At 46.8% G+C, this 27621-nt stretch overlaps 1 protein-coding gene and 1 long non-coding RNA gene across 5 annotated transcripts in view; one reads left to right on the top strand and one right to left on the bottom strand.

Moving 5' to 3' along the window:
* Positions 1-18915: 18915 nt before the first annotated feature.
* Positions 18916-27313, bottom strand: LOC146543232 (uncharacterized). Its single transcript, XR_014886849.1, has 3 exons — positions 27201-27313; positions 21808-21841; positions 18916-21255 (listed from the first exon to the last, which is right to left on the bottom strand). It is a non-coding gene; the product is annotated as an uncharacterized LOC146543232 (long non-coding RNA).
* CACNA1H (calcium voltage-gated channel subunit alpha1 H) overlaps positions 27099-27621 on the top strand; it is a 202495-nt gene continuing 201972 nt past the window's right edge. For all 4 annotated transcript variants that reach the window (XM_085237781.1, XM_085237778.1, XM_085237779.1 and 1 more), the window contains exon 1: positions 27099-27482. The gene's annotated coding sequence lies outside the window, so the exon portion shown is untranslated. The remainder of the gene's footprint in view (positions 27483-27621) is intronic.

Here is a 27621-nt window from a genome sequence, read left to right as displayed (position 1 = left end):
CTCTCAGGAAGAATCCATCCCATCTGATGGAGCTGGTGGGCTCAGAGCCAGGGAAGTGTCTGTGATCTCAGTGCTGCAACAATGCCTCCTTTGTCAGTGCTTTTTAGAAAAGCTGCTAAAAGAACTCTAATATTGCATGCCATAGGGGAAAGTTTAGAAACACAGCATAATTAGGAGTAGGAAAAGCTTTCTGGTTTCCCTTACATTAGGGATTTGCCACAGCTTGTTTCTCCTGAACCACAGAAATTTACTTCCTGGCACTGAGTGAATGGTAGAAAAAACTTTCTGCAATGAGGCACACACGTGACACCCCAGGGCTCATAAACAACAACTGCTACAGGATAAACCTATTTCCAGGGTCTGCAAACTCCTCCCCCCAGCTGGCAGAGCCCTGATTTCCTATGTTGTGATTCAGATCTTCAGTAAGCTCCTCGGTGTGTTTCATGTGTTAAAGACCTATCAGTGAAAACGCAGCAATATGGAAGGTGGGAATAGGAGACCTTTGCAGAATAATGACAGATCTGCTTGGAAAAATTACTTAATGGAATGCATTTGGGCTGTCTGGATTTGCACTAAGCCCAGTACCCTTGAAAGCAGCATCAGCTGCACCTCCTTGGGAGCAAGTGGGTGGGTATATAATGGGATGCAGAGGGGCTGTAGGAGGTTTGCAGGTGGTGGCTGGGTGGAGCTGGGGGATTTCATGCTGCTGGCCTGAGAAACTGCCAGTTCTCGAGTGTGAACCAGGAGGGAGGATGAAAGGTCCCTGAGGGGAAAGCCAGGTTGGTGTGGTGCCTCTGTGGCCTGAAGCATGGGTGCTGAGGTGTGGCTAAAAACTGCCCTGAGTGGGGGTTTGACTTGCTGGAACGCCAGGGTGGGGAGGAGGGGGATTGCAACCCTGAGTGACCCTGATGTGAGGCTTTCCTCCTGCAGTCATAAGGAAAGATTTGCTGTGATGATTTGGGGTTTCTAAGCAAGGGTTGCTAATGGTCTATATGCAGGCTCAGAGCTGGGGAGTTTCTGCTCACCCAGGGTCCCAAAGCTGTACTGAAAACTAATCTGAGAAGCACTTTGCATCTGCAGTGCTCTGATTGTAACTCTCTAGTGGTGCACACTTCTCTGGCAAAATGGGTCCCTGCAAATCCCACCCAAAATATTTCAGTGTGTCTATGTGGCTTAGCTTTCAAGCAATGGTATCTCAGCAACTCTAAAAAATTTGGGATTTATGGGGGCCTTCTATGAACCTGAGTAGATCATGATGGTACCCAAGTACAGCTGTACTACTGCCCAGGGATGCTGGAGCTGGCCAAACAGGGAGATGCTTACCTTGCTTGCATTTGTGTAAACACTCTATATGTCTTTCCATAGCATATTACTATCTTCTGCCTTTGAAAACTGAGTGCCTTCACAATCAGATATTGTTTACCTCACTCTGAGTGTGTTTTCTTGACTTACTGTCTTCACAAATGCAAGAAGCTTAAATTTTTAAGCATTTGCAACCAGTTTTCCTTCCATCTGCCAGCAACTTGGAGCCAGATGTAACTGGCTCAAAGAGATTGGAGTGTGTTTTTCTGTTCAATATTTGAAAAATGGTTTTGTTCAGGTTGCTGATGGCTCTTTGAGCAGAGTAAATATTTGATGGTGGCTAGTGCTGTGAAAACACGTGCTGGGTTCTAGTTGTGAAAAAATAATTTTATTAAAAGCATGCAAGCTATTAACGTATTAACCACTTGCTGGAGGTGTATTTGATAATGGTCAAAAAAGACCAATGGCAGAAGTAAGAAAAATAACAGTTTGTAGAGACCTGAGCTGCCTGGCAATCACTATGAATCTTCCATGTTGAATGCCAGGGGCCAGTGCCAGTTGCCTGCACACCAGGAGTTCTGTTTGCTGGCTCCAGAAGCTCCTCGTTCATCATCTCTTGCAGATGCTGTCCCTGCAGAGGGTCTGATGCTCTCTGCCTGATGGGCACCAGAGCTCACACAGCTCCAGCATGCGCTCTGTGGTGGGCACTGAGGAAACAGGTTTCCATTATCAGGTTATTATCTTGATGCCCTGAGCCCAAAATAATCCGAGGAGGCTGATCTGGGTCTGCTGGCAGGATGTAAGGTGGTGCAGCATTTCTGCGGTGAGGCTCGTACACCTCTAATGCCTTTCCCAGCCTCTCTGCAGTCCCATCTGTCTTGAGGTGGCTGTGCCAAGACCCTGTGGCTATGGCCACCCACGCTTGCAAAGAGCCAAGCAAATGCAGTGCTGGTGCTCCTTCCCTCCCTTCAGGGTCTGGGAAAGCCCTTCTGGCTATTGCACAGGGACTGGTCAGAAGCTGTGAATAATATGGTGCTCTTCCCTTTAAGATGGATTTGCTCTCACACACAGGTGTGCAGCTCCATTCTGAATGCCTCCTCTGTAATACCTTAGGCAGGTCCTTCTCACAGGTTTTATACTTTTAAGCTGTTCTCAGGATTCCTATGTCTCCTCGTGTTGCACCCTAGTTTGGGAACACTGTACTGCAAGTAAAGATTGTTGGGCTGATATCTCGGGCACTCTTTAGTTCAATTACTGTGATATAATCTGGAAAACACTGAGCAATCCATTCTTTCTCCTCTCTGAACAATCTTATTGCTCCACAAGTCTTTCTCATTTACAACTTCAGAACAATTTACTGCAGCTTGGGCTTAATACTGCATTAAATGAAGTTCAAAGGTGGAGAAAATGCTAAACGAAGCCTAATCCCTTCCTAGCATATATAAATATTTCTAAGTAGCTCAGTATTTGCAGCAAATTGCTTCCCTGGAGACGCTCTCCTGGACTATAACCACATATACATTTCAAAGTCTTTAATATTGACTGAGCACTGGAAGAGGAAACTGATAATGAGCTGGGGAATATCATGACACTGAGACTGAATCTGCATGGATGCTGCCAGCGTGAGCCTCTCTAGCCACTGGCCCGGATCCATGGTGTAATAAGAAATCCGTGGTGTATCGTAATGAAGGTGCCCAGCGTGGCTCACTCCAGGGTGCAGTGACACTGGCACCTGCCTCTGTCATCTGGCTGGAGTGGATGAAATGTGACTAGTGGGGTTGCTTGGACTGATCTAACATGATAGAGTGCCTGAGGGTGAGATGGGAGAAAATCGCTTACAAAAGCTTTTTTGGTATCTTTGTAATGCGTTCTGCTCTAATGGTTACAGCAGCTGCTTGCTTATAGTGTTATTTCCACGTGAAATGGGGACAATATTGCTCAGCCCAGGAGCAGGCTTGCTCCTCAGCAGAGAGAACTTTGTTAACCTCTGCTTAAATCCTCTCTCAAGCTGTTTTGCTCTGGAAAGCAGCAACGTTTTGCAGTGGTAGAAGGACTGGTGATGTGGATCATGCTGACAGAGGAGGGTGAGCTGCTTCCCAAGGCACAGGGGATCAGAGCCACATGTCCTGTGGGTGGGGAAGGAGCAGCTGCAGGAGGATGGCACAGGGACAGGGCTCAGTGATGAGCAGTGCTATAGCAGGGGAGCTAATGATGCTTCAGAAATTGGTGCATGCTGAACTGAGGTTGAACCAGAAGAATTGTTCTCAGGAAGGCTTTGTCTGAAAAGTGACAGCGGCTGGAGTCATTCACAGCCCTGCTGAGGAACGAGGATCCAGTATGTCTAACGCTGAGCTGTGAAATGCTGACTGGAGCTGACTTTGTGACTGTGCTTTCTTTTCTTCTGGGGCTGTTTCTGACACTCACTGTCAGGATGCATGAGGGTTTCCACATGCTGGAGGCATTAGGGGCCTGTGCCAGGAGTGCTGAGATCCTCCTGATAGAGAACTGGCTGTGTGGAGGTCTGCTTTGCTTTCCAGGCAGGAAAATAGCACTGCAAGGACACGCTGGGGGGCACAAACCTCTTCACACCCACAGTGCTGAATGCTCTCTGCAAATGACTTTGAAAAAAGCTCTTTGAACCAATTCCACATAAGCTATGAGAGAACTTCATTATGAAAAATCTTTGTTTGCTCTGGAATAACTGAGAGTTTGGGGTACTATTTTTGCTTGCAGTGTTTGTGATCAGCTCTCAGCCTCTGTAAATGCCTCCATGGGAGCAATGTGCCTTTTTCTTTTTTGTCATACTTGTGAAACCACAGTGTGCTCAACACCATGCCTTTGTGTCACTGAGAAATAAAGCAGCAGCCCTAGGCTGACATGAACACACCTCTCCTGCCCATCCCACTGGGATGTCCTCATCGGTCCTTCCTGCTGATGGAGGCTGCCTGGGTCCTGCTTGCTCAGCTCCTGGGAACCCTCCTGGGGTCTGGGGGAAAAGCCACAGCTGGATGTGCCCACTTGACCTTTGGCTCCTTTCTCAGGCCTGATGCTGACATTAGGAAGGGCGCGATGCTCCTTGTCTGAGATGAATGGCTACGTCTCACAGCTGTCTGTCTGGTAAAGGCTTGCTTTGTAGAGATGTGAGACATGGCTGTAAGCTGGTCTAGCCACTAGCCTTAGTAGTGATTAATCTGTAAGACTGATACATGGTTTTTATTCTTTCCATTTTAGAGTCTCTCAGACTACAAAGGAATCCGAAAGGATTTGATAGCTGAGGCTTTTCTTGTCGCAAGAACAAAGGGTAAGCAGCTATCTCTTTCAGCAGCCTAGAGAGGCTTCTAGCCAAGGCTGAGAGATTAAGAGAAGCTACCTGGCAGGCAAGTTGGCTTTTAAAGGGAAAAACAAGCTTTTAAGCTTTTGAGACAAGGGGGAGCTAAGCTGAACACACAGGGAGCAGCGAGCAAAGCAGAGGTGTTTCATATGCTCTCCTGGTTGCAAGGGTAATGGAGTAGGAAAGAAGTAGCAAAACCCCTTTGTTTTGCTTTTTGGACCCTTGTAGCATAACAAGTAAATGTTATGTAGAACAGGCATGTTTTAATTGCTCTCGATTGCTTCCGACTCACTTGCTGTCTCAGCTGTTTCAGCTGCAATGAGGAGTTTAGCTCTGTAAGTGACCTCAGAGTTTCCTCTGCCTCCACCTTCATTAGCGCATAAATATTTCAGAGGTGAGCACAAAGCCCAGGTATCGTACAGCTGTGGTGATGGATATAAGCTCAGAAGTGCCTGAGTAACTCTTCCATAAGCCCTATTTACTTTGAGCTGTCTGTGTGCTGCCGAGTCACTCGGCACCCTCAAAGCTCTGTGCAGTGATGTCTGTGCACAAGGTCAGAGGGAGCTGCAGCTCTCAGGGACAGCTGCTTCTGGGCGTGGAAACAGAAGTTGTTCAACTTGGTTGTAGCAAATACTCTGTGATTCTGCAAGATCTAAACTCCTCATAGGCTGTGCCCTGGGATAGAGATTCCCCTTTCAGGTGTGTGATTGCTATGGGAGCATCCTGGCTTTGCAGCACTGTCAGTCTGCAGCATCTCTAGAACTGCTGTGTGGCTTGGCTGGCCAAGCAGAAAAGCTGGCCTTACTTGGGAAATCCTCCTGCCCTCTCTTACTGTTCATGCTTGATTTCATCTGACCCTGAGCAGCCCCAGGGGTGCTGGTGTGAGGGGTTAAGGCACTTTCCTCCAGCTGATTTTCCTCTTGTAGGAGAGCACAGGGAAGCTGCAGCATTTCAAATGCAGTAAGCTGTGTCCTGCTGTTCAGTCACCTTCCAGGTTACTTTTCCTCCTTCCCCTGCTGCCCTGGGCACTGAGGAGGGAATGGAGAAATGCAGCTGTGCCTTCCCTGGCTGCCATCTCTCACTTCTGGGTTACTTCCACTGTGGCCAGAGGGAAGTACACAGCAGGAAAGTGCCTGTATTGCAAGCGTCATGCTGGGCTGAGCCAATGCTCAGGGATTTCATGCAACAATGCACTGGTCTAGCCAGGGATGGAGTGGGATCTCCCCATGGTTTGAACAGACCTCCAAGGAGCACGGCCTACTGCACAAGTGTTGAAAGCAGTGCCTTAAGCAGAATGCCCATGTCCCCAGGCTAGCGAGAGCATAAGCTTAGTGCTATGCTCAACTTGGTTGCTAGCTTCACAGTGGGGGGAAATGTATCTCATCTCTGTCCTGTGCTGCTCCTCATGCTTCTGCTATTAATATAAGTGGCACTGAGGTTCCTGCAGACCTTCCTTTGGCTTTTCTAGGGAAGTCTTGATTTGTGACAAAACACTTATTTGCTGCTTGTTGGTGCTTCAGAAGACAAGCTGTGCCAAGACCACAGGTACTGGTAACCTTCACTTAGGCTGTAATTGCTTTGTTGAAGCTGTCAAGAACATAGGTTTGAACTTTTTATTTAAAGCACTGTCATCTGAAGAAAGCAGACTCCCCTTGTCCCATGCCTTCAGGATTCAAAGGGAAAGGTCTCCAAACTGGGTGCTGGTAGAAGGTGCTGCATCAATTAAAAGCTTGGCTGCCAAAGCAAGCAGTGCTTACAGACCTGCATTTATGTCAGAACACAACTCTTGTCCCTTCTCCTGGAGAAACCAGGCATTGTACTAACTTGGTATGGTGGTATGGGAGCTGCAGCAGCCTGAACCCACAGCTGGACCCATTCATGCTCTTGCTGTGAAGCAGCACTTCCCTGGGCAGCTGTTGTGAAAACTCCAAAAAGATTGCTTTCCACTGCTCCATTCAAAGAGGAGAGATTAAATCTTCTATCTAGCTAACTCTGGGGCTCACAGATAGTGAAAGGGAGTCTGGAGGCTGCTTGCTAGTGGATCTTTAGGAAATGAAGAAATTGGCTCTTGCTATTACATGGCAATCTTCTGGGGTTTGTGCAAATAGGTCTCCCTCGGCAGCGGGTGCTGTACAGGCTCCTTGCTCTCATGGCCATCTAATTAGACTGTTCCACAAATTGCGTTTTCACCAGAACCATTTTTTATATTATGTCCAACACAGTTAGTTAGTTTGGGGAGTGCTTATTAGGATTTAAGACAATGAGCTACTAATTATCTCTTGCTCAGGGGCTGAGTGGGGAATGCAACCTTTTGTCTCTCCTTCTAAATGAGGAAGCCGAGGAGCTGTGCAGGGAGCTGTGCTGCCTGCGAAGCCTCTTTACTCCCTCCTGGGACACTGGCATTCATGCCTTGCTGCTCTCCCTCCTGTGCTGAGTAATTGGTGGCACGGATGCATCTTTCACTGTTTTTTTGAAGGAATACATCCCTGCATGTACTGTTGAAGTAGTTTAAATGGTTTGAAAGCACTTTTCTGAGCGTTCAACCATCCTGGTCATGACTTTTCTTCCAGGTTCAGGTTGGGTGTTAGGAAAAACTTCTCTAAAAGAGCAGTCAGACACCAGCACTGCTGCCCAGGGAATGGTGGAGTCGCCATCCCTGGAGCTGTTCCATAGCTGTGGAGGTATGGCACTGAAGGATGTGGTCAGTGGGCACGGTGGGATGGGTTGAGCTCAGGGGATCTTGGAGCACTGCAGTGTGAGGAGCTCTCCCCTGGTTGGCTCATTGGCCCTGTGGGGTAACCAAAGGCCTTTGTTAGATCACAGCATGGGCTCCATGCTCCTCTTTGTGTTTTATTCTCCTACAAAGATTACCCCTGAGAGACCTCAACCTTATGTTCAGTATTGGTGCTTAACCTCTAACGAGTTGGTCAGAGGCTGAGTTAGCCCATGAGCTGTCCCCTGGAGAGCTGTTCAGTGTGGTTTAAGACACCTTATCACAGGGCTGTTGGCCTTTCTGGCTTATAAGCTGCTATTGGGGGACAGCAGAGAAATAAGTGCAAACCTCTGCCATGAAGTGTGTCTAAAGTCAAGCCCTGCAGAGCTGCATGAGTCCCCAGCAGTGCTGCTTGTGACTTTCTACTGATGCCTTTTTGTGGGCAGTGGCCTGTAAATGCTGTGCTTTAAACCCCTGGCTCTGCAGTAAAACTACAAACAGTGAATGGTTTTGTGTTCCTGCCTCTCTGACTGTGGTATTTACAGTTTGTTATGCAAAGAAAATTCTGAAACAGTGAATGCTCTTAAACAGGAGAGTCGGATGGAGGCTCATGACTGAGAAAAGCAGGGATCGCATCACTGATGAGGAAACCAAAGCTTATATGCCAGCAGGCTCATCCTGCCTGCTGTGTTTGTGTCCATTCCAGGGTGTTTTTAAGGTAAGCAGCATCTTTCAGAGCAATTTTCAAAGCCACAATGAACTAAGAAACCCTGACAACGCAGCTGAAGGTACATCATGCCCTATGGGTCTGAGCATGTGAACTGCCTTGATAATTGTCTTGTTCCAATGTTTGAGTCAGTTTAATATTAAACTTATTCAAATAGTCAGATCTCTGCCAGTGAAATGGATTTACATATGTCATTTTGTTCTGCCAGCCCAGAATCCCCTGGGATGCTCTTGTAGTCATGTTACCCCTCTGCCACAGCTTTTCTCATTGTAAACAGCAGCCCTAAGTCAACAGCTTTGATTTAGGGCTGGGCATGGCCAGCACTGCTTGGTCCTGTGCTGTCACAGATGAGAGCACTGAGTGCTGACCTTGTACAGTGTGACAGCAGCATGAAGAAAACCTTTGCCCCTTGTTTGCTTTAGGAGGAGGTTCTCTTGAAGCCCCAAACTCACCGTGGGGACCACCTCATCCTCAAGATGCTCCAGCTGGAGTCAAGACCAGAGCATTACTCATTCTTAGCCCTGTGAAATTGGAGCAGTTGGGAAATTTCAGCCAGATTGATGTCTTTATTTATGCTGAGTGGTACTTTATACCAGCCTGCTGAAGCAAATCACCATGATTAAATGTCAGAAGCTGGTTTCTTGTAACCTTTGGTGAGAAAACTTTCCTGTCTGGAGGAGTATTTCAAGGATGAAATACTCTCTGGCGCAGCGTGCGAGTTTAAACCCTCTTGAAATAAAATGCCCTCTGAACAGGGTTTAAATACAAGTGAGGTGACACACAGACAAGTACGTGTCTCTTGTCGAAGAAAAACCTCATCTCAGATGGGCAGCTAAGCTGCTTTCATGCCGAAAACCCTTCCTCTGTTCCCCAGTGGGATGGTTAGAAGTATCTCTGGTGATCTTCAAAAGAAAGCAACTATGTGGTTTGTTTTTGGTTGTCCTTGTTGTCCAGAGCAGTTCAGGTCTCTGGTTCTACAGACTTTATCATGCCGTGGCTCAACAGCAGCTGCTTGGAGCCTCATCAGCGCTGCCGAAGCTGCTGCTAATGCATGATGTACCCATAGCATTGCAAGGGAGTAATTACAAGGATGAAACCATTTCTGCACTGCTTGGTGGATATGCATCTGCATCCACATCAAAGGCAATGATGCGTGCTGGGCTGTGCGTCTCTCTGAAGCATCTGTGGGACCATTTGTGACACCCAGGTTGCAACATGGGATCCCTGTTTGCGTTGCCCTGGGCTGTGCTGGGAGCTATAAGGGCATGCTGTCATTAGGATCTTTTGGGAAGTGTGATCAATGAAGTGTCCCTGCTTGTCAACCCCGGGCCACCTAAGAAATGCTGATTTGTGAGGCATTGCTTTAGATTGTCATTCTTTTTTCCTCTGCCTTGTTTTTAACCTTAGATATTAGGACTCTTTAGTGGTTCCTACACCCACTTCTTCCCTAATGCTGTACGAATGTTCTCTAAGTCAGCCAGAAATCTCTTTTGTCATTTAACTTTGTGATTGACTGCTAATAAGTTACAATTCCCTGATAACTGGAAATTGTAAATCTACCTACTCTCATCCTTCATGCAGTCTTCCAGGAATCGAAATCTATATCCTCAAGTACCATAAATCTCCTGTCCTCCATTAGCTCCAAGTAGGAAACACAGCCCAGTTCCTTACCTCTTCTCTGGATCTAAGGAACAAAAGGACTCAAAAGACTGTCTTTACTTTGCAGGTCACACTTAAAATAGCTTTCCTGGTCTCTCCAGGAGATTAATACTTAGCAGAGAGGCACAAAAGTATTGCTGCCTTCTTACAAATTACAAAGGCATGACAGGAGTTGTCTAATGGGGTCATCTTATTTATGGGAATAATGACACATCTGAAGCCAGTTGTCTCATCTGGCAAGAACTATCTTAACAGAGGACCCAGGGGGTGGCTTACAAAGCCCGCTCAAAGCTGCCATGGTTGAGTTGCAGGAAACAATTACTTTAGGTAGGTCAAAAGTAGGAAACAAGCTATCAGTGACAGTGATCAATAGTAAAATATCATTACTGGAGAACAAGTGCAGATCAGATGGTGCCAGGCTGCTTCCAAGTGCAAGGGTTGGCTAGGGAAGAAAAGACAGCCAAAAAGCAGTGATAAACTGCTGTGGGAAACATCCGTATCAACGATGTGCTGCCTGTCAGCTCATCTTCAGGCATGTGCTTGTGTCCTCCTGCTCCCTCCTCTCCCAGGCAGTAAGGATGGAGGGACAACTCCCTGGGTGCTGCAAGGCTGGGCTGTCCCCATGGCACATCTCCCTGAGCCCACTGCCTTCACAGGTGGATCAGGGAGACCTCTGAGTCCATCACTGGAGGTGTAACTCATCCCTCATCTGTGGTCATCAGAGAATTTAACCAGAAAACAAACAAGACAAGAAGGCAATTGAGCTATTGATTCAAGATGCTGTTGGGAAGAAGCCTGCAATCAGGCTGTGCCAATAAAGCTTCAATTAACAAAGACTGGTAAGTTGTTGTCTGTAGTTTTGGTTTAGGCAGGAGCTTGATGGTTTCTGTTATTCAAGTTAACTGGCTTTTAGAGCATTTCACTGGGAGAATTTGGAGCATGGAGTTCATCAGTTTGTTGGCCTGGGGATTTGTGTGGGGATGCCTGGAACCATTGGGGTAGTGCTTATCAGGGGCTGTATGTGTTCAAGTAGCTGCTAAAACATCAGGATCCCAGCACTGTGCAGCCATTAACCACTCACAGTTCTGGTCCTTTCATGCAGATTTATACTGAAATGCAACTTTCTGAAGCTGAGCTCTTCGTTTGGACTCCATAAAGTCTTCTCATATGTATTCTGATAGCTGAAGAGCAAGGATGCATTGTCTCTGGATTGGGAATTTTGATGAAGTCTTGGTGTGGGGCTTTGTTCCAAATGGAACTGAAGGGGATTTCTTCTAACAGTAACGTGGATTTTTCTCTGGGGTGGAAACTCGGCTGTTCAACCAGTGCCAGTGAATAAGCTGTCAGAAGTTCAACACAGCAGATTGCTTTTTTTTCTTTTTCCCCCTGTGTTCACATGGGTGTACTACACAGTATTGTAAAGTAAATCCCTGGGCTGCTCCAACTAACGTGCTCCAGTTTCGTTGGCGTTTGGCCTACTATTTCAGAAAGGAAAATGTCACTTCTGACCTAAATAAGATTTTTGCTTCTAAGAGGCTCTGGGGTGAAAACCTGCTTCCAGCTGAAACCTAAAGGCTGTGCTTGCATGGATTAGAGTGGAGTCAGCTCCATGTTTTCAGTGCAACCATGAGCCAATTAAAGGTAATAAGATTCTTAGGACAGTGTAGTTAGTAATGAAGGGTATGCCTCTGAGTTTCAGGTCCGTTTTTAATGAGCCCATCGGCATGTAGATGCATTGGGGAACTTCTTGTGTCTGGACTGGGATGACAAAAGATTTTCTTCTGGCTTTTCCCATTCAAGCCAGCCAGCGAACAAATGCTGCTTTTCAACTGAAGGCAGAACCCCAAAATCTGAAAGGTGTAGAATAAGATGTGAGATTGGTCAGAAAACTAAACTTGGGGAGAAAGAAGGATGAACTTGTCTAATCCTTCCAAGTAAGCATGAGAAAAAACGTTCTTATCTTTATATGACATAAATGTTGTTTTATGGACTATCTGTTTAGGACAAATATCTTTGTATGCTTGATATGAGGATTCATTTCAGAAACGTGCTGGTGCTGTGGAGGACAGAAATTGAATCTGGATGCTGGGGTCAGCCTTTGTCAGGCTGAGCTGTGGGCCTGGGTATCAAATATGAGCCCTTATAGCTGTGTAACTCCAGGATGGAGAGGAAAAAACTGAGTTCTAGGAGGGTTTTTTGAAATGTGGCTTGTGGGGTAGATAAGCTTTGGGACTGTTGGGTTCCTGTTCTCTCTTATTAACTTCAGGCTGTGAAGTTGTGGTTTGGTGAAGGAATGATATCCCCCCTTTACCTGAAAGTCAGCTCTTTAGGTGCAGGTGGTAAAAAAGAATGGAGATAATGAGTGCTTTTGGGGATTTGAAAGGGGAAAAAAAAAAAAAAAAAACAACCAAAATCTAAAAAATGAACCTCTTTTCAGGTATAGTTATCCCAAAGAAATGGGAAGTAAAATGGGTGAAGGTGGAGCAGATCTTAACTCAGTAGAAATGTGTGGGACTTCTTTGCACTTGTACCCCTTCTGCTGCCCTACAGCTGGTGGTGCCACTGCCTTTCTCATGCAGGGGCATGAGATCCCAAACTCCCTGAGCGAGATGCTTTGCAGAATGGTCGGACGTGAAGCATGGAAAGAAGGAAAAACGAGATTGACTTGGGGAGAGAAAGTGTGACAGCTCTTCTTCAAATGTGACAGAAAGGGGCCAGGCGCATATAGCCACATTTATTTTGACTCTTTCGTTGGCTGAAACAAGAAGGATTTCTCTTGAATGTGCTGCATTTCCTTTTTTTTTTTTTTTCTTTTATAACCTACCCTACGAATAAGGCTTTGGCCATTTTAAAAGCTGACATGCTAATAAAAGGCTATTAAATCCTGCCACTTCCTCTACAGAAGAGGAATAAGTCAAGACAGACATGACCAACGAGAGGGAAAGAAGGCTCCAAATGTGATGGCTTATTAAGCATTTCACCCTCGGTGTATTTAATATGTATGAGGCTACTGTCACTGTCCTGCTAATGCTCTTTCAAATCACAGTGACAATGGAAAAGAGCCCTAAAGTGGAGCAGAGCACATCCCACGTGAGTGACATTGCCAGGGATACTTCTGGCCATAGCAATGTGAAGGGAAGTACTGTGGAGCTCCCAACCCACAGCAAACAGCACAAAGTTTGTGTTCGTTTGGGTAAGTGGATGTGATGCTGCATCTCTTCTTCTCTGTGCTCTGGTCACCTGAAAAAAATGATTTTTGGCCAGGACCTACACACACATAAGCACAGTGTGTGTCAGGAGCTGGGGCCAGCCCGCAGGTCTCTCACCCTATTTTTAAGGGTCAGGAAACAATTTTGTCTCATTTGACCCCCTCTTCCTCCTACTGCTATCCCACACTTATCTGTGAACAGATATTTTTTTTCCCTTGCTTCTGGCACAGTGCTTAGCAGATATTTCCTACCAGCCTTGGCCAAGCAATAATGCTGACCAGAAGAGGAGGCAGACCAATTTTCCAACTAACAAAGATAAATTTAAATTAAATTATGCTGGACTGTCCTGCTACAACACCAAAAATGCCTCCCTGATCTCAGCCTTGCAGATTATCGGGAATAAGCACAAGGTTGCCCAGAGCTGGTAACCCCACTGAAAAGGTTTTGTGACCCCATTTCAGGTTGAAAACCCCAGTTTGAGAAATGCTGAGCCCTTGGAAAGAAGAAAAAGCAAACTTGCCTATAGTAGGCTGAAGCGAAGCTTTGCTTAGGAAGACGAAGGCCCAGAGCTTTTTCTGTAGTTACATAAACACAAAGTTTGGATGAGTGAAGCCAATTGCCTCAGTTACTTGCTGTGTATTTTGGATGTTCTGCAAGGAAATCTGAGATTTGACTTCCAAAAGTCCAGATGATTCAAATATGTTCTGGCTTCATCCTCCTCAATAAAGGCCTCGTGGAAGTGGATGGGCTCCTTCCCAACCTATCTCAGGGTCACTGTCAGCGCGTCATGATTGTAAAAGAAAATGTAAGTGTGGAAATGTTCCATGCCATCAGTTGGAGGATGCTTTTAGGGACAGCAGGAACTCCTTTTGCTCCCATCTCCTGCCTTGCTCTCTCCACCATCTCTCCTCAGCTTTCAGCCACTGGGTTCAGCTGGTGCAGAGCAGGATCTCGGGATGGCTGCTCTCCTCCCCATCCCTGCCTTATCGTCTCGGTGTGTTTTCACTCAGCTGAAGCCTTTTTAATAGATGTGGTTGAATTATTCATCATGCACAAATTAGTTGATGGGCACTGTACTTCTGTGAGTGTTTATCATGCTGTTTTTTTTTCTTTCACATGGGCCATTAACTGGTTAGAGATTTTGGCCAGAACTTGGCAGTTTCCAGCCACTTGTTCAGACTGATTTTCCAAGGCCTTGGTGGTCTGTTTGGGAAGTTTTCTTTCTCCCATGGGGCAGTTTTTGCTCTCAGTGGCTTCATGGCACAAAGCAAGTGCTCTCCTTGCAGGTTTCAAGCTGGAACAGGCATTAGAAATTGAATGATTTCTTGCCTTTTTCTTTTGAGAATTAAACTTTGCAAATGGCCAGGGTGTAGCTGTGGGGACAGGAACTTTAACTGCATGTGGCCCTATGCCGGACCTTGTCTGAGCTCTTGGGGCTTCTTATGGATTGCTGATGTGAAACAAACTCATTAATTCCATAGCTCTGAATGTGTCAGCTTCAAACAGCCAATAGGGAAAACTTAAAAGAATCATGCACATCTTTGCTCTTTCTTATCCCTAAATATTCAAAAATCTCTTGAAAATTTCCAGACAATGTCATTGCCTCCTTCCATCCCTTCAAGTTCTCTTCCCTGATTTTCCCACCTGGGGACTCTACCCACATGTCTGCAGTCCCTCCCATCTTCTCGTGCCATGGGAGTTTGGAGGTGTCCCTGCAAAACCTCCCCAAAGGCTGTTGCTGAACTTGTAGCTGTGTGAAAGTATAGTTGCTAATGCCTGCTGTGAAGGTGCTCTAGTTTGGGGCTTTTGCTGATATCCCCAAATCACTGTTTGCAGGAGCTGCTGAGCACCCATTGCTCCTGTACTGCTTTGCAGGGCTCAGTTCCCAGCACGCATTCACAGAGCTGCTTCCAGCCTCAGTATCTCTTCTTCTCCCTTTGCCATGAAGCTCTTAGGTTAATTTTTTCTGCTTTCTTTTGTTGTTGGTGTTTTTTTTTTTCCCCCACTAAATTAGCTTGTTGTTGCACTGCCCGTACTTGTTAAAGGTCACAAAATAAATACTGTGCCACTGTCTCATGTATCAAAGCTGCTTCCTACATTAGCTTTTCAAGTGTTTGGAGACCATTAGAACTGTCTCCTTGTTCTTTACTTTTGGTGATCAAAGCATCATTTATGTAATAATCACATGCAGAATGTGCTTCATCTCCCCCCAGCAGTTCCTGTGATGCTGTTCTTGGAGAACACTTCCTTCTCTCCAATTTCTCTGGATCAGCTCAGGAGGGAAATGGTTAAATGTTTTAAAAGAGGAAGGAAAATAGTAAAATGGGCCTTATTTGTTCTGTAAAGAGACTCCAGGTACCAAGGCGAACAGTTACTGTCAGCGAGCCCAGCAAATAGAAAACTGTCTTATACACTGTTCTCGAAGGCTGAAAGGTCATAAAAAGGATTTAGCACTATCGCAGGAGACAACTTTGTTTAAACAGTGACATTAGTCTCTTTTTATAGTGCTTTCTGCTGTGTTTTGTTGCTCTTTTTCTTTTTTTCCCCTCTGTCCCTTTTCAGTGTGGAAGTCGATGCAATCTCCTTAAAGCCACCTGGTGCAGAGGTGGGCTGAATCCTGCATGAGGTGGGGTCTTGGGGGTGAGGGACTGGGAAAACGGGCTGTAAGGAACTGGAGGTGATGGGATGGAGGCTGAGGAATGGCCCTCTGACCTTGTGTTGTGTGTTTCAGAGGTAAAAATCCCAACGTTTGAGATTGGGAGAGACCATCCTGGTGCTTGCATCTCATATGAGCTTGGATAGGCAGAGATCATTGGGTCACATGCGTTTTCCTCATCTGTAGAGGCAAGAATGGTGCTACGAGGGGCAGGAAGTGCAGGGATGGCTAAAGAGAGCTTAACTATGTGAAAACAATTCAGGTTTGAAGCAGACTTTGGTGTAGGAAACAGCAGAGCTTCTGCACGTAGACCCTGAAAGGGCAGAAAATGGCAGGAGAAAAAATAAATCTGTGAAAAAACTTTGCCAACAGATATGTCATTCAGGAGTGGTTCCTATAACCAAAGAATGGCAAACAGTTCTCTTTATGAAAGGAGGAGGAAAAGCAATCCAGGCAGCGAGTGGCTTTTCACAGTCTGCAAAGCTTTAGACAAATTGTGAAGGAAAGAATAATGGGATGAAAATAGGACCGGGTCCAATCCAGTCTTACAAAGGCACATTGAACCTGCTTGCCTTGATATTTTTTGTTGGTAGGAGAACTGGTTCCCTCCACAAAAGAAAAATGCATTTCTTCTTTGGCTGGCTTTTGGTTAAGTAATATTTTGGGGATGTTTCAGTGGATGAAAATAAATGAATCATCTGTGCTAAAAGACAATGCTGGTGCATGAATTTTATATATAATAAAAATAAAAAAAATAACCTGGGAAATGGGTTCTTAGCCATTGGAAGAGAGGCTTTTGTTGGGTTTGAGAAGGGCTGAAGGATGCCACAGCAAATGCTGGAGCAGCAGCACAAGACTGCATTGTCCCCATAGGCACCACTGATGCAAGGTGCAGAATGAAAGGGATGGAGAAGGAGGCATTAGCAGGATTAGTGATGCAAAACCAGCTGAATTTGCCTGGGTTTTCATGCAAACCAAATCTAAGCACCCAAATATTCATAGTGCGCAGTCAAGGTGGTGAGCATGGCTGATGTGACCTTGGTGGAGCCCAGCTGATGTGCCATCCTTCACCAGCACTGCCTGTGGAGACACGACACAGCGATGAGCATTTTCTTCTAATATGTGCTTTGCATTAGCAAATGGAAGGGACCAATAAGGATCATTGAGTCCATCTTGGGAGCTTCTATAATTCAGTTCCCATTTATCTCTGGGACGTGGTTGCGTTAGGAGAGTGTTTGGTTGGCAAGAGCAGATGATGCACTGCAGGGATGCTGGGGCTCCAGCAGGATCCATCCTGGTCCAAAGAGGGTAAGAAAGGCAAAATGTGCAGCAGGAAATTCCCTTTGCTCTCGCTCTGCTGCTGCTTTTTCTCTCATGTCACATCTGACCCTCCTTCTGCAAAAGAGGGAAGACTCTTGTCCATCCTGCCCTTTCCTGCGGGGTTTTGCTGTGCTCCTGGAAAAAGAGGCCACCGGCAGAGGGCACACAATATATGGAGATGGAGATGCCATAGAGTCCTGCGAGCAGCGGCCCCTAGGAACTCCTCAGCACATTTTTTCCAAAAGAGGAGAAATCGAGGCAGGGAGAGAAGTGGCCCCTCCAAAGTTGGAGACAGTTGGAACACACTGTGTGTCCTGCAATGCAGAGATCTGATACTCATTGCTCTACACAAGGAAGCTTTGATTTGGTTTCACTTCTTCCCCTCAGACTCTATTTTTGGTGTTTGGGTGTACTTTTATTTTTCTCCTTTTGCCTGACTGAGGCACTGAGGATCCGTATTGAGGCATTTAAAGTCCAAAAGCCCCAAATCCAGCAGGGCTGGTTTGGGTGCTCATTGTCCCGGGTGCAGAGATGGCTCCAATCAAAAGCACTTCAACCTTCACGAATGAAAATTTCTTTCAACTACTTCCAGGTCCTTTGGGTTTCCAAATACCAAGTCATCAGCTGCAAATGTTGTTCGAAAATGCTTAGCAAGGTGGAGTCCATTGGCATCAATCACTCACTGAAGATGACCAGCTTGTTTTCTTGCTCTTCTTTCATATTCCTTCCCAGCAAAGCTCTGGAGATGTCATTAAGAGCAGTGAGCTCTTTGGAGACAGTCTAACGGCTGCTGAGAAGGTCGGGTCTGCATCATTAATTTGCTTCTCAGTTTCTCTCTCTGCCACAAACTGAGGGCAGTGAGTGGCTCCTCAGCAGAGAAAGTACCTACTGGGGGTTCTGGTACGACCCCCAAAAAGCCCTGCACCAAGGCAGGATGATGCCCCTACATAGAGGGACGTGCTCAGCATCATGTTGCCTGTGTGGATGGAAACATCTGGGTTGAATGACAAGCCAAACACCCGCCTCCTGGACCAGAAGCAGCTCTCCAGCGATGGGACCATGGGACCTGCTTCTCACCAGCTGCTTGGTGGCACTGGGGCAGGATGCAACAAGACAGCAGTGCAAGGAGAGAAGGGAGGAGCAGCACTGGCACATGTACCAGGTACAGAGCCCAAAACATAACACAAATGAGTCTGTGTTGGGTTCTGAGCCCTGTATCCTCCATCCGTGGTCAGTTCATCAGAATTTGGGAGCATCAAAGTGGTTGTTCTAGGCCAGCAAGTGGCTCTATGGCACTGTTAGTGCAATAAACTGTTGCTGTTATTAATGTCCTTTTGTTTATTTATCCCCCCAGAATTTCTCAGTGGGGCCTGGTTTTCCTTCTTGTCCTCCCGTAGCCCCTCTACATTATTAAAAAGAACCATCCTATTAAATAATCTCAGAAAATAACCCTGAAAATTGCACCTCAGCCTTAAAATAGAGGGCTGAAAACATCCCTGGGAGCTCCTCATACATGTCACCTGAAAATAATAATTCTAATTAGCTTCCGTGACTGCCCTTGGGTCCAGGCTAACAAATTCTAATGAACAATAGTTGATTTGAAGTATATTCTTCTGAGTTATTTAAGACAATAAATGTGCCTTGTTCCAAGGGAACAGTTAACAGCACTGGTGGGTCACTGACTGGCACATTCCCTTGCAATGAGCAAGGTTGGAGGAGCAAAGCACTGCTGTTTTCCATGAGACCTTGGGGATGCTGAATTCTGACTTGTAGAACACCAGGAAAGCCTTAACTAATAGAAACATCTCTGCAAAAGAGCACTTTTAAGGCTGGCTGGATACTGAGTGATGTGACTGCTTAAAGCAGCAGTGAGGACAAGGTGACTTGGGCTCAGTCTCCTGCTAGCAGCTCAGTTTCAGGCTTGAGGCAGTAGCCAGGATGTCTCTGCTTTTCTCCCTGTGTGGGTATGGCCTAAGAGAGAATAAACTGTTGGACCCTGATTGATGAAATGAGCTACAGACTGAGACAGGATAAGAGGTGGCTTTATTCATGTGAATTACCCAGGTGGCAACAGATGTGAAAGCAAATCCTTGTGCATCTCAGCTGCTGAGCAAGCGTCCTTCTTCCCCCCCTTACAAAACGCGTGCTGTCACTTTTCTCCTATAAATCAGCACCTCTTTTCAATGCTCAGCTTTGCAGCAAACTGGATTTCCCTTAACAGGTGAAATTCTATTGGTAAAGCACCTGCTTTTCCAAGAGCAGCATCCCTCCTCTCCATAAGAAGGCTGGAGCAGCTCCTGCTACGGAAGAGCAGGCAGAGAGATGGCCATGCTGGGGTCACCCAGCTCAGAGCTGTGCAGAGGGATGTAAGCCAACAGCACCCCTCAGACCTGCAGCACATTGGGGTGGCTGCCCACAGAGGAGCACCCAAGCAGAAGCCAGCTGCAGTCTCTCAGCACTTAATCGTGTTATTCAGAAACACAGTTTTTCTGTGCGCTTGATGTCTGTTTAGCCACGTCCACCGAGCTGTTCTTTGTCCTGCAGATGCATTTAACCTATTGCTTCTAGCTTGTTTGCACTTTTATTTACTTGCCTGTCTCTCTAGGTCTATAAACAAGAACATTTTCACATACAGAGCTAATGGAAGGGCAAAGGTGGGATGGAGTAGGACTTCTTGCATTCATTTGCCTTTAGTTTGCAGAAGACTTGTGTTCTTGCTCAGTTTTTTGATGCAGCCTGAGCTGCCTGGCTCCCATTACATCTAGCAAGAGCCTTATTTCTATAAGCATGTGCTGTCTCTTTAGACTTGTGTACCTGCTTCTGATGGAAACCTACAACACGCAGAAAAAAGACGATGGAAAAGTCCAGCGTGCCACTGATCTATGCACGGCTGCCACAACGTTGCCCCATGGGTGAGACCCTGGTGCATTTTGCCATATCCACTTCTAAATTACCCAGCAAAAAACACTTTACACTTCCCTTCCTTTTCAGGATTACCCTAAATAATTCCTATTCACTTTGGTACTGCTGGCCGTAAAGCAAAGAGGCAGCTGCAGAGATTTCAGCTGGAAGCTGGACCTCCAAACCTTCCTGTGGCATGGGTGTGAGCCAGCCCTGGTGGTAGCAGTGTGATGGGACCACGTGCAATGTGCTGGGGCAATGTATGGGCAATGTATGATTCCTATCCAGCCTTGTAGCAGAGTCTGCCAGCAGCTGCCTGGGAAACCTTGAGCTGCAGGGAGTAGAACTGACTTTGACCCTGCCTTGTGTTTATCCCTAGCAACTACTGCTCAGATTTTCTATGTCTTGCAAGCTTTGGAGAGGGTGATGAGCAGACGGTGCACTCCACCAGGACAGCGAGCCCTGCACCCTCTGGGTGTCCGTCTGTCCATCCTGCACAGCCCTGAGATGCTATTGCAGGGGAGGAGCAGACCAGGTGTCCCAGACAAGGTTTGCAAACCAGGACGTGACTGCACCCAGCCTGCACCCGGCACGTGCAGCTGTTCGATGTCTACGGTGTGGGATTAAAATAGCCAGCATGCTCCTCGTGTCCCACAGCTCTCTGCTTTGCAAAGCTGGAGCCCCGCAGCAGCCCTCTCCCACAGCCCACTAAGAGACACCCCTGGGCCAAGGGCACTGCACGGTGAAGGCATGCGCTTGTATGGGGCCTGTAGAGCTCTGGGCTGTGCCCTTGGGGACTGGCTGCATGGACTTATTTCAGTTTTTGGAGACAGGAGTTAGCAGAGTTTCATGGGAACGCTTTATACTTTCGCTGTGCATTTGGTCCAGTATTTTCTAATGGTTCTAAATCAGTTACTCATTTAACTCGGGCTAAGTAAAGAGACTTTGATAGGCTGAAATTTTGGCCTCGGAGCAATAAAGTCTTTCTAAATACTGCAGAAGCTGAAATATTTATTTTTGGCTTTGTTCGCTGTCTAAAGTGATGAAAGGATTCTTTCAGGCAGCTGTTCTCTGCGTCTTGTAAAAGTTGGCTGCTCCACAAAGAGGGAGAAAAAGATGCTCCCCTGACCTTCTGACACTCTTTGTGAGCCTCATGCTTCATATAGAGCCTCTTCTGCTGACCTCCTCGGAGCCAGAGACCACTTGGATGTCACCATCTTGGGCTGTCACCTTCCAACACACATTGCTGCCCAGCGAGGAAGAAGCTCATTTTGTCACTAAGGCTTGGGGGAGCCTGGATCTGCTCCTCTGTCGCAGGCTTCGTGTGTGAGGCCAGATAGACTGCTTGGGTAAGGCATTCTCTGTAAGGTTGTTAATGGTTTTGTTCTCCTGATTTCAGCTTTGGAGGCAGTCTGAGGAACACAGGCTCCATAGGTGCTGTGTATGGAATTAAGGCAAAAGAATAACAGGAGCTGGCAGAAGGGTGCATGGGCTCATGTCCCGGGCCTATGCAGTGCTGGACCTTGGTGACTGTGGAAGGAGGGAGCAGAGCAGTGCTGACCCCACTGCAGGTGAGTTTATGGGATGCTGAGCAACATGCAGGTACTCTGAGGACGAACACCCATGGCAGCCTACAGGTGTTTGGGCTTTGATGGAAGACAGTAAAATCAGGCTGCTGCCTCACCAGGCAGAGCGGCAATGCAATAAATCAAGATAAAATCAGCACAGCATTAAACAAGCCATGGGTGATTTACAATAAATTGTGTAAAGAACATTATAGGAGTTTCAGAGCACGAGGAAATTACAGCTGGAGCAGGGTGAGGCACTGCTTAGTTCTAGTTTCCTCTTCCATTCAGTTGCATTCAGCTGGTCCTGTGTGGGCACTGCTTGTGCTGCCTGCATGCATCCCAGACCCTGAGCACTTTGCTGCTTAATATCTGAACACACACAGCATTGCAGTGTTTTGCCTCTTTGGTTATACTTCCTTACCTTATGTTTGCTGCCCAACAGTTGTCTTTGAGGGCTGGAAGAGAAATGTCAAACCACTTAGTGTGTGTAAAAGGCATCTGCTTGCTTCCCCTCTGTGGATGCGTAACAGTCCCAAATTAAATTATTGCTCATGCAAAGCATCTTCTAATATATTCAGCCCATACATATTCTACATATATCCCTGTGTACATTAAATCCCCTAATATATTCATCTCCTTGACATCATCAGCTTGGGTAATTCATTTAAACTATTAGCAGCTATTTAAAAGACTTTTTCCCCATCAGATTTGGTTCTTAGTGCAAGAAAGGTCATTTTGTCCACTAAATTAGTGAGTCTGTACCATCAGCAGTTTGCCTCAGTGATTTCAAGTATTCTGTCACACCATAAATGCATTTACCAACAATAAAATCAATTAGAATAATTTTACCTCTGATGGGGCCTGACCTACAGTGAAGTCATTTAAATGAACAAATTCATTTTAATTCATTTTAAATCTACTCAGGTACTTCTTTAGTTAAATTGTGCTTTATTTGCCTTTAATTTTCTGTTGTCTTCTGCGTAGAAGAATAAATTGTCACCAAGAAATCAGATTCTTGCAGCCTTTAAGGTTTTAGATCTGCACCAAAAGTGTTTTTGATACTGGCAACAAGCTGAAAAGTCATTATTTTTGTCTTGTCTTGCCCATCTAATAAACAAGTGGGAATGTAGCAGGCATCCGTAAAAGCAAAGCTCCTCTCATTCTCACTGCATAAGGCTACAGTCATCAGTGACGTTAAGGAACATGAAATTTCAGCTCTGTGGAAGGCAATGCTCTTGCTGCAGCAAGCAAAGTTATCCAAAATGCAGATGGGAAGTGTAGCATAGGTGCTGATGAATGCTGGACGGTGTTCAAATTGACCACAGGTCCAAGAGGAAAGTTGCCAGGAGGTATGTAAAGGCAGAGCAATGGGACAGCAAGCCTCAAGCCAGCCTGACTTTGTTCTTTCTTTGCAGGGACGACACTCTGTATCTCTGGGGCTCTTTGGTGTTGGTTCCCTCTCACCAAGCAGTGTGTGTGTGTGTAAGCACCATAGTGCGGAGACAAAGACACAAGCAAAGGGCAAACTTCTTCTCCCATTTCAGGTTGTGCCTTCCAGTAATTTTCATAGAATCAGAGAATGGTTTGGGTTGGAAAGGACCTCTAAAGGCCATCTGCTCAGTGCAGGGACACCCACGGCTCCATCAGTGCTCAGAGCCCCGTCCAGCCTGACTGTGGGTGTGTGCAGGGATGGGGCACCACCACCTCTCTGGGCACCCTGTGCCATTCCACACTGCCCTCAGTGTATTATTGTGCCCTTGTTTTGGGGACATTTTCCAGGAAAGCACTGCCTGTCACTGCCAACCTGGTAGCTCCTCTCCTGCCCTGCTTGGGCTATTGGATTAGAATCAACTTCACGTGGAAATTATTTTTAACAAATATTTCTTATGGAAATATTCTATTTACAACATGTGCTAAAAGCATAAAACGTGAGAAGGCAGATTTGGGCACTATATTTTTTTATTTTTTTTTTTCCTCAAGGACTCGGAGAATATTTTGCACAGTTATTTTAAACAGCTTTTATATTTAGCAAGACTAAGCATGATACGAGAACTAAATAAATCAAAGCAGCAAACACAACAGAAGAAAGAGAAGCCACAAAGCAGGTTTTGAGCCTGTTCAAAACATGTGGGTTTGGAATACGTTTGCTTTTGGAAATGCTGCATCTTGGTAGCAGTGCAGGTGGGTGAAGGGTTTGAAGCTTTGTGCTGCTCTAACACGGCACTGAAAGCTGATGTGGATGGAAAATGGTGTTTTTCTGGAGGATAATTGGAATTGAGGTGGAATGGACCTCAGAAGCATCACAGTGTGCAGGTCCTGCTCTGGGATTTAGGTGGGATTTGAAGCCTTTGTACTCCTTGCGTGATCCTGGTGGCTTTCTCCAATCTGGCAGCTGAGAGCCTGTGGCTACAAGATGCCAACCCAAGATGCAGGGCTGTTATGGGGACAGCAGCACCTTGCAACACACAGGGGAAGGGCTGAGATGGGAGTGCAATGGGAGAAGGAGCCCTGGAGTGGGTGAAGTGTTTTCTGGTGCTGAGGAAATGACAAATTACAGGTGAATTTGAAAATCATAAAAGTAAAAATATAATGCTGGCTGGGGACCTATTTATCTATCTATTTTAAAATGCATTTTAACATCCATGTATTTTTAATTAAAAATACATTTTAGCACCAGCACAGCCAAAGTACCACAGTGCCAATCTCCTTTTTTGGAAATTTCTCCTTAGCATTCTGAATTTATTACAAATTCATTGTTTCTAATACAATTTTTCCCCTTCTCTCATCAATTTATTATCTGTTTTTCATTTCCCTTCTCTTTTGTTAATCTTTCTAAATAATTTTAAAGTGGTCCTCCATCTATTTAGCTAAATGAATTCACTCCACAGATACTCATTATTTTGAGGATGATTTATGCAAGCACTATTAGCTAGATTGTTCCTTGTTTGAAGGTTTTTCTGCAATCAGAAGAACTCAGATTTGAGTCAGCTAGAATGAGATCCAGTGGAAAAAAAAATTATTACATAAAGTATTCAGCACCTCCATCAGACTTCGTATGTGGGAGGTCAGCATAAAAACACAAAGCAGCTTTCTGCTGTGGGTCTGACCCACCGATCTCACCTTAACCTGGGAAATGCTATAGCATCATACCCCAAAATTAAATCAGATCGTTGTGGTTTGTTTTTTTTTTCCAGCTGATCCTTGCACTCTATGGGAAGAGGTTCTGTGTCACAGTCACAGCGGGGTGCAGGACATGTGTCATACAGAGGAGCAAGAGCCAGGATAGCCCTCATTCCTTAGGGTCACTGGGGGGTTTACAGCCCTAGGGAGGCTGTAGGAAAAGTGGGAGGGGGACTAGTCCATAAAATTGGCTTTATGAAAAATACTTGAGAAGACTTGGGGATCTTTCTGCAAAGTCCTACCTTGTCTTTCTGTACCAGCAAATAGCTGCCTTGCACTAAATAAATGAAATGATGAAGATGATGAAGGAAGCGAGGTCAGATGCCCTCAATCCACGTGTGGGCTGTGACGGAGCAGATCCGTTTTCTCTGCTGTTTAATTTACAGCAGCATTGTGGCTGCTGTAGCTATGGAAGCTGTCTTGGCCCGGGTGGCTGCTGCCTATGTGATTTTGGGGCAGCTGTGCCCATCTCCAGCCTTCCCACCTCCTGTGTGCTCTGGAGTACAGCCAGGTGCGTGCCAGTGGGGGACGATCTATGAGGGCCAGTTAAGAGCATTACACATCCCATTAGGGCGGCTGTGAAATCGCAAGCCAAGTGCCCATTCAGGGTATATACATCCTCAGATCAGTATTGATCTTGAGATTTCTGCTGGCTTATTAATGACAGCAGTGCTGTGGCCAGATCCTTCTGGCTGGTGTAGACCTGCAGAAGCCCTCCTGCTGCCAGCGCAGCCATCTGGAGTAAATGGAGCAGGATCTGCCCTGCTCCTTCCAACTGCCACACGTAGGTTAAGTAGGAAGCATGGGAGGGAGGGAGTGTTTTTGCCAGCAAAATGTTGTCTCTCTTCAGCAATGACCACCATTGGAGTTAATTCATCTTTCGGAGGATGAGCCAAAATCCTCACTGAGGATTGGTTTGGACCTATTATTTTGCCAAGCTTCATCAGAATCCTCTGTTTTTGCAATAAAAGTCCCTCTCAGCTGCCATCGTTGTATGGAGTTTATTAATAAGGCTCTTGGCTTTAAATACTCTCCATCAGACAACAGGTTAAGACCTTGAAATTTCCATGCTCAGTATGTGATGCCTGGCCATGGAAAGGCTGTCTGCAGCCCAGGCTCCCCGCAGCCCCGGCCCAGACAAGGACAGTTGCAGGGGAACGGCTTTGAGGGTGGATTTGTTGGCCAGGGGAGCAGCATCCTGCTCTCTGACATGGGGCTGGAAGGAGGCAGCGTGTGGTTTATGGCCTGGACAGCAGAAGCTTGGCCTCTTCCCACTATAGTAGAACTCTTTTTGTTCCTTCAAAGGTCATTTTCCTGAGCAAGATAATTTACGAGTGGAATTCAAGTTGCTCAAGGAGAGCCACACCAACTCACAGACAATTCTTCCCTTCCTACAGTAATTTATGATTTGCCCTAATTATCCAGCATGGAAACTCCGAGCGCAATCTCTCCTTCGCACCATTCGCCATCGCTTTGCAGGCCGGTGTCCTGCTTGTCAGAGGCATTGTTTGTTCAATAATAAAATGGCCACATACTGTTAATCACAACCTGCAAACATGTAATAAAACAACCACCGAACGCGCGTGTGTAAAACCATCTCCTCACTGGCCCCATTAGGCTCTGTGCTTTCTGCTCGGAGAGCGGCATGACCTCCCTTTTCAATCAATTCCCAGTTATTAACCATGAAGAATAGCGTTGGGAACTGCATTTGCAAATTGAATGTGGTGGTATAGAATGAGCTCACTCTTTAAAAGATGCCAGTCGAAGGGAATGCATCGAGCTAACATTCTTAATCTCCCTTTCCCCTCTTTCCACCTGCGCTACAGTCGGATGTAATTCACCAAATTCGAAATAACTTAGAAGAATCAAACTTCCTAAGCAGAGTTTTAAGGGGATGGTGCCTGTAACGGACTTTCTATTATCTGTTTATTCTGATCCCTCCGAGCTAAGCTCTTGAGAAGATTAGCTACTCAGCTAAAAATCACTGCAGTTTAAGAGCTGATCTTTATTTATTAAAACGCTCCGACCTCTAACTTGGGCTTATCCATTTATTTATTCAGACTAATGAATTAATGCCCCCGTGGCACTCGGGGGGGGGGAGGGCTGTGGGACCCCCATGGGAGTGGGGTTGGATGCATTCCCACAACGCTGCGCTCAGAGAAAAGCACAAACGGGGGATGGAGGGAGGCTGCATCCGCCCCTTTGGGGTACGCGTCCACGGGGACCCCGGCGGAGGCGGAACAAACCCTGTCCCCTCCAAAAAAAAAAAAAAAAAAAGCGTTGTAAGGCCTTTAGGGGAGGGGTCCGCCTCCCCTTACTCGTGAGCGTGGCAGCCTGAGAGGCCGGGGGGGATCTTCCCTTCGCCGCGCATCGCCCGGAGCCTGAACAAAGGTACGGGGAACGCAGCGCGGCCGTCCGGGGGAAAACATGCAGCCGACCCCCCGGGGCTGCCCCGGCTCCTCCCGGCCGCCCGCCCCCGCCCTGCCCCGCCGGGCTCCCAGCCCCCTCCGCCTCCGCTTCTCTCTCCTCCCCTCTTCTCTCCCTCCTCCCCCGGTAAATCCGAAGTTTCCTGTTAAGCACGGGCGAAGCTTTGCAAAGCGGTTGCGGAGCCGCCCGCTCGCTCGTTGGGATTACCGTCGGGAGAGACTCCGCTCGGCTCCGCTCGGCTCGGGAAGGGCCCCCGCCCCCGCCACCTCTCCTCCTCCTCCCCAGCCTTCCTCCATCCCCGAGGGCGGACGCTGCACGCCGAGCCCCGGTCTCCCCCCCCGCCCCCTCCGCTGGATTTACGTTGTCGTTGGGAAGCTGTGTATGGAGGGGGTGGTCGTCCGCCTCCCTTTGCCCCGATTGCAGCCTGGTCCCATGTGAACCGCACGGCACGGCTATGCTCCTGTGGACACCGAGCTCCGCCGAACTAAGGTAGGACCCCACCCTCTCCCCAGCAATATTCCATCCCTGAAAATCTAAAGGATGGGTGGGAGCACTCCAGAGGAGGGTGATGGAGGGGTGGGGGCACGGACATCCAGCTTCCCTTCCCGAGCGTGGGAGCGGCCGCGCC

This window comes from Meleagris gallopavo, chromosome 16, assembly GCF_905368555.1.
Source record: "Meleagris gallopavo chromosome 16, MGAL_WU_HG_1.1, whole genome shotgun sequence".
In the NCBI taxonomy this organism is placed as follows: Eukaryota; Metazoa; Chordata; class Aves; order Galliformes; family Phasianidae; genus Meleagris; species Meleagris gallopavo.
This window is presented reverse-complemented; position numbering and strand designations above follow the sequence as displayed.